The sequence below is a fragment of the Sceloporus occidentalis genome, unplaced genomic scaffold (assembly GCF_023333645.1).
Source record: "Sceloporus occidentalis isolate IW3139 unplaced genomic scaffold, rSceOcc1.0.p SCAF_55, whole genome shotgun sequence".
NCBI lineage: Eukaryota > Metazoa > Chordata > Lepidosauria > Squamata > Phrynosomatidae > Sceloporus > Sceloporus occidentalis.
Window position 1 is genome coordinate 5,135,618 of NW_028317035.1, and position 7,602 is coordinate 5,143,219.

Consider the following 7,602-nt stretch of genomic DNA (forward strand, 5'->3'; position numbering starts at 1 on the left):
TTCCTCCATTTCCTCTGACGTGTCACCCTCAGTTACGCTCCCTCCCCTGAGGCTCCCTTCCTGGAGAGACCTTCTTCGTTAGGGGCAGTTTCTTCATCCAAATCCTGCAATCTTTCAGCTCAAGGCCTGTAGATTAAACGTGAGATACTGAGGGCCCAGGGTTTCAATGTTCCAGTAGCTGAGACTCTTCTTCCCCGTAGAAAGGAGGTTACCTCCCTCAGATATATTAAGATCTGGAAGAAGTTTTCCAGTTCGTGTAGTTCCAGAGGAACTCTTCCTTCATCCTGTTCCCCAGGATCAATTCTCGAAATTCTGGAAGAGGAATTTGACCGTGGGCTTCAACCATCTACTATCAAGGTACAGATTTCTGCCCTTAGACCTCGGAAGGTGTGCTGTGGTATCTGGTACCAAGACGTTCGCAGCAGATCCTTTAAATCCTGTAAGTTGCGCAGTGGGGCCTCCATGGATCCGGCTTGTTTGTCCAGCATATCCCATAGATGGATATGGAGGCCAAGTAAACACCTTGAATTTGTTTTTGTGTGTTCCTGAACCATTTTTGCTTTGTGGCAGGGCCCATTGTGCTGCTGAGAGAGGCTAATGTCATCAGGAATACCAAGTCCATGAAAGGATGTGCATGGTCTGCAACAATGTTTAGGTAGGTGGTAAGTGTCAAAGTAGCATCCACATGAATGGGACTTTAGGTTTTCCAGCAGAACATTGCCCAAAGCAACACACTGCCTCCGCCGGCTTGCCTTCTTCGCAAAGTGCATCCTGGTGCCATGTGTTCTCCAAGGAAGCAACGCGCGCACACCCCGCCATCCACGGAATGGGTAAAAAAATTAATTAAAAAACATGATTCAGCAGACCAGACCACTTTCTTCAATTGCTCCTGGTCTAGGTCTTATGTCCTGACACCTTTCTATCAGAAGCCACATGAACTTTTTCATCAATTTGAGCTGTCTGTTGGATTTGACCGCATGGGTCAACCTCTGCCCCCACTTGTGGTCACCGGTTCACAGCTTTTTCTTCCTTGCACCACCAGACCAGGAACACCCTACAGGAGCTGCAGTTTTGGAGATGGTCTGTCCCAGTCGTCTAGCTATCACAATTTGGCCCTTATCAAAGTCACTCAGATCTTTATGCTTGACAATTTTTCCTGCTTCTAACACATCAACTTTGAGGAAGAAATGTTCACTTGCCTAATATATCCCACCCACTGACCGGTGCCATGATAACAAGATTGTCAGTGTTGTTCACTTCACCTGTCGGTGGTCATAATGTTATGGCTGATCGGTATGTGTTGCTGGGCAAGATGGGTTCCAAAAATGAGTTGGGCCCTGAAACCAGCTGCAGAAAAAACAAAACGGCTGAAAAAAAGTTTAGAGCTTTTGAACACTGGCAACCAAAAGTATTTTACAAGGGACATTTTAACACTTTTTATTCAAACATTGCAGTAACATTTCTTTTTTCCATTTTTAACACACATTGCAGTTTTTCAGTAGATTCCTTTTCCCAGGGTTAGGAAACATCTTTTGATTTGTATTCAGTGGCAACACCCCTCAAGTACAGCGATATTCCACATGCATTGTTATGTCATGTTTTTCAGACATTACAGAGTCCAAATTGGAACCCAGCAAACTGAAATGTCAAAATTCCATGTCTCGCTTAGACATAAACAGGCACAGTGGAGGCCCCATATTTAAATTTAACCCCCCCAAAATGATATATGCATTCAGATTCGTATGAATTGAAAATTTACTGAATTTTGGTGAGTCCGGCGAGACCAATTTGTTGGCCCACATTCACTCACACGCTCACTCGCTCTCATACATTCTCATTTACTCTCTCTCACACACTCTCTAAATGTTTCCCTACTGTCTCTGCTGATCACTTACACATCTTCTTTTTTTCATCTTCTATCTTATCTTATCTTCTCTTCAACCTACTATGTCGGGGACATAACCCGGTGGGGACTTCTGCAAAAATAGCGGCTCTTACGGCGATGTCCTTTCCCCAATGCTCCAACTAGGGCAAAGGATGTTACCGAAAGCGTCGTCATTTTGCCCTAACTTGAACTCAGGACAATACGCCGGCTTTTGCGATGAAGACCTCTCCCCAATACTAGATACCACGTATGTGTTGTATATTGATATTACATACTCACAAGAGACCCCCAAATCATGGCAGTACGTTTCACTTTTTTACTGTTGAACCAGGATGGCACGCCTCATGTTTTTGGAGTAAAATGCCGCTCAACAATGCCCCTCAACACCAAAATAACCCAAAACAACTATATATCCCCTGAAAACACACAACCTCAGAATTTGGGCCCATTCATCCAGTAGCAAAGCATTGTCCAAAATGTTTTGGTATGTCCCTGTAAGCATTTTGGACAATGTTATGCCTCCCACTTTGTGGGAGCTATTTGGGGAAGGCCCTTTTCTATTTCAGCATGACTGTGCCCCAGTGCACAAAGCAAGGTCCAAAGACTGGGTTAGATGAGTTTGGTGGGAAGAACTTGACTGGCCCGCACAGAGCCCTGGCCCCAATAAACACCTTTGGAGTGGAATGGAGTTTGCGAGCCAGACCTCTACCCTTTAGGTCCCAGATATATCGGACCTTTCCCTATTTCTGGTATAATTCCCCCTTCGGCCGTTGAATTGAAGTTACCTAGTTCTATGGCTATCTATCCGTTTTTTTTCACGTTTTTCATTCATTATTGAAACCAGGGACGGCCAACCCATTTCCTGATTGTCACCCTAATCCACCTCCTCCCGTACTCATTTATAATAACACTGAATATGAAGTAGAGGAGACTCTGGATTCCCGGGACCATCGTAATAAATTACAATATCCTATACGTTGGAAGGGGTATGACCCTGATAAACTCCTGGAAATCTGCTAGTAAGGTTAATGCTCCCAGTCTTTTCTTTCCATTGCCGCCGTCCGGATCGGCCAGGTCCCGAGAGAGTCTGGAGGGGGAACTGTCAGAGTCCCCTTTGGAGACCCCATGTCGCGACCTCTGCTCCCTCCTCATCTGTCTACCGCATGGCTGCTTCTGGGTGCGCACGTGCCCTCACCAAACTTTATCTATCCCTTAGTATCACTCAGTGCTCAGTTATTGTGCCGTTTAGACCCTCTTGCCCTTGCTGTATTATTTCTTGCTGACTTCCCGTGTACCAGACACTGGCTATTCTATAAGACCTGCTAATTTCCTGTGTACCAGACCTTGGCTATTTTATGCAACTCCGCTGACCTCCGCGTTCCTGACCCCAGCTATCTTTGTTGACCCTGGCTATTGAAATACACCTGCCATCTGACATGTTGTCAGGTGATGTACTTGAGACTATATCTTCAGCTCATGGAAAAAGGCCCCAACAAATAATAAAAAGTAAAGTTACTAGATGGATTAAAAAATAAAAATGCACCACCAAATTGTCTGTCTTACTTAAAATTGATGAGGAAAAATCTGCCAAAAGACATTTAGTTATACCTAGGAAATTTACAGTGGCTAGAAAAATTAAATGACTCTTTGCAATTTAAGTACTTAAGCTAACAACGCACAAACAATTATAAAGTCTTATGTGTTTATTGAACACATCCATTAAACATTCACAGTGCTGGTGGAAAAAGTAAGTGAACTTTTTGATTTATTTACTGGTCAAACCTCTTTTGGCAGTAATAACCCCAAACCAGCGCTTCTGCCATCTTCCAGATCAGACCTGCACAACATTCAGGTGAAATTTTACACCAATCTTCCTTACAGAACTGCTCAGAAGTTCAGCCATATTCTTAGGATGTCTCTTGAGATAATGCTACAGCATCTCTAATTGGTTAAGGTCCAGGCTCTGACTTGGCCACTCCAAAAGGTGGATTTTCTTGTTTTTTAACCCATCCTATGGTAGATTTACTTTGATGTTCTGCTGCATTACACAACTTCTACTGAGCTTCAGCTGGTAGGCAGCCACCCTGGCATTATCCTGTATGATACCTTGATAAGAATTCATTGTCCCCTCGATGATGTCAAGCTGACCAGGCCCTGAGGCAGCAAAGCAGCCCTAAATATTGATTCTCCCTCCAATATACTTCATCATTCTGATGTTTTTATTTGGTTATCCTGTGTCCATTTTATTCCATAGGTAGTAGGCATTTGGATTCATACGAATTTACAGAATTTTGGTAAAAAAAAATAAAGGCCCCGAAAACGAGGCCAGACACAAAGCTCAGAATTTTCCGTGGGCCCTTTCACTCACACTCTTGTTCACTCTCTCTGAATGTTTCCCTAACTTCTATGGCAACCATATCCGCTTCCACATCTTCTTGTCCTTCATCTTCTCTTTTCTATCTTCTTGGACATTACCTGGCAAGAACTTCCTCCAAAATGGCAACGCTTCCGGTGACATCCTCTCCCCTGACCCTCGAGTCGGAGGAGAGGACGTCGCCTAAAGCACCACGATTTTTGTGTTAGTTTACCTTAGGGCAAAATGTCATCTCCATCAATCCTCCAGGGGTTCGCATACTTTTTCTCACCCTCACTGTGAATGTTTGAATAATGTATTCAATATGGACCAATACAACAATTTGTTTATCAGTTAAAACAGGTTGTGTTGGTTCATTATTGTAATTAAGATGATCATCATATCAAATTTATACATAAATGCTGGTAATTCCAAAGGGGTCACTTACTTTTCATGTTAACCAATCATTCTTTCCTATGTATTTGGAAGGACATGTGAGCAAACTTTCTATGTGTCACAAAGTCAACGTGTATCTAGGAAGGAGACAAGATTAAGGTAATGTTTTACAAAAGTGTCTGAATTTATACAAATTGTATTGATGATACAGCTTATATAACCTGTGCCAAAAATGTATGATCTTTATCCGCCATCACTGTGGTGACGTTAAGTAGACAAATTTAATCAAAACACTTATTATACTTTGAATGGGAGACTGTTCGTTGTATACAATGAAGCCCTGATGTGTGCTCAGTGGACAGTCATTTTCAGTAATTATTCTTCATGGCGCTGTGATATAAACAATAGCCAGTGATATAGAAATCGCTAGAAAGGAATATAATCCAAGACTTAGTTCCTTAATCTCTGTTCTACGTAGTATTTAAAGGATATGTATCCCCAAATTGTGTGTGTGTGTGTGTATGTATGTATATATATATATATATATATATATATATATATTTACTTGGTGGCACTTTAGAAAAAGGTGACTTAACCTGAGTTGCTCTATTCATGCAAATACAAGCAGATTGACTGAAAAGGAGCAATTTGCATATTTAGTAAGATCAACTTGAATATAACTCAGGGAAAATAGCAAAGATTTGGTACAACTTGACCAAAATAAATATGTTTACTTGTTCACCTGAGTAACTTCCCAGTAAATATTTGAGGTTCGCACTTTGAGGATAAAAAAGCCAGGCAAGTTTAAAACCGAGCACTGACTCTCATTCAGTGCTCGATTGTCGTGTCAGCCAGGCTCACAGCTCCTGTAGTAGTTGTTTCTACTAAGTGCCCGATCTACTAAGTGCCCGATCTACTAAGTGCAGTTCATCATTTCTGTTTCTGACGTTCCTGAATTACATTTGGACTTTATTCCTGTTTAGTGCCTTATCTACTAAGTGAAGCTCATCATTGCTGTTTTGGCGCTCCTGATATACATTTAGACTTTGCTTCTGTTGTGTATCTGATCTACTAAGTAAAGCTCAGCATTTCTGATTCTGCTGTTATTTTCGTCCTGTTGTCGATTTCGCTGATCCCTGCATACTGGGTTCCTTACCTGATACCAACGTTACAGTATGTTAGTGTCTGGGTAAGCTAGTGTGTGTCTGCCTGGGTATGTATGTGTGTTTAGGTATGTTAGTGTCTGGGTATGTTTGCCTTGGTACGTTAGTGTGTGTGCCTGCCTAGGTATGTTATTGTGTGTGTCTGCCTTGGTATGCATGTGTCTTTGCCTAGGTATGTTAGTGTGTGTCTGGGTGGGTATGTATGTCTGAGCATGTTAGTGTATGTGAGTACTTTAGTGGGAGAACATGAGCCTTTATCTGGGTTTGTTAGTGTGTGGGTTTTTTAGTGTGTGTGTTAATGTATTTTATGGTCCGTGTGACAGGAACGACCTGTACCCTGACTGGGTACACCAACCAGACGATCCTTCCTTTTCCCCATGCCCACCGGGAACACAAAACTTAAACCGTCTGGCAGGACTAGCGTCAAAGACAGAAGGAACCATAGCTCTTTGGGAACCTAGGCAGGCACACATGTATACAGAAGCATAGCAATACAGTGCTTTACCGCACTGACAAAGGCAGCATCAAGGCTGGTTGTGTTAGTTTGAGTATCTGTGTTTGTGTAGGTGTCTGGGTGTGTATGTTAGTTGGTGCATGTGTGTTAGTGTCGAGTGTCTCTAATGTTAGTGCTGAATGTCTGGATGTGTTGGTGTAAGTGTCTGTGTGCATGTGTCTGGATGTGTGTTAGTGTAAGTGCTCCTCCTGAGGTCAGACTTTGGATCTGCTCCTGCTAACAGGCATTTACAATTAAGCACATAGACATGCCATCTCCATAGACAAACATCGGCAGTAGAATTGGTCATTAGGTGAAAAAACTATTCAGCTAAATCCTTCATTTAATTTTTTGGTCCATTCGTTTTCCTGTCCTTTCTGTTCAAAAAAAATTTGGAGAGTCTTTCTTTTATTCGGAAACAAAATTTCAAATAAATCTCAATCTCATTCACTCTCTAGCACTCTTTCACGCTTTCTCACTCTCATTAATACTCTCTCACATCCACTGTCATTGTCTCCTTACCAGGGGCACCAAATCTGCAGTTCAGGTAAGGGGGTAGGTGTATGAATGAGTATGAGTGATTGAGGGAATGAATGAGTATGTGTGAATGAATGAGTGAAATAATGTTTGTGAATCAGTAAATGAATAAATATGTGTGTGATTGCATGGATGTGTAAGGGGGAAATCATGGCACAGGGAGGCTGTTTGATGCTGTTTGGCCTGTGAATGCAATCAGGGTGCCAGGGCTGACATGATACTAAAGGATTAAGCATTAATTCACAAGGGGGTGCTGGCTTGGGTCACTAATTGACAAGGGGTTGCTGGCTGGGGGCATCACATAAAGCAATACTAAACGCGGGCTGAGTGGTGGAATAAGTACACAATGTGGGGCTGTGGGCAATACACAAGGGTGTGGGGGCATTAGGGTGACCACATCAGCCATGTTTTCCAGGACATATAACTTTTACATTCTGCTGACCAGCCTAGATAAAATGCCGCCCTGCAGTATGGGGGATATATGGGAACAAACTAGTCAGATACACATCTCCCATACAGTATGGCAGCATTTTATCTATGCTGACGGTATCAATGCACAAGGGGGCAGCTGGGGCCATTACATAAATCAATACCAAAGAGAGGGGCAAGCTGGCGGCATAAATACATATAGTGCTGGCTGGGCGCGATACACAAGGGGGAAAAAACACGTGAGGTCAACGACAAAGCAGTGTGGAAAATCCTTTTTGTTTTGTTTTTATTGTTGTAGCTTAGCCTGTCCAGTGGGTGTCAGAACCTGTCCTGGTGTGTGTAGTTG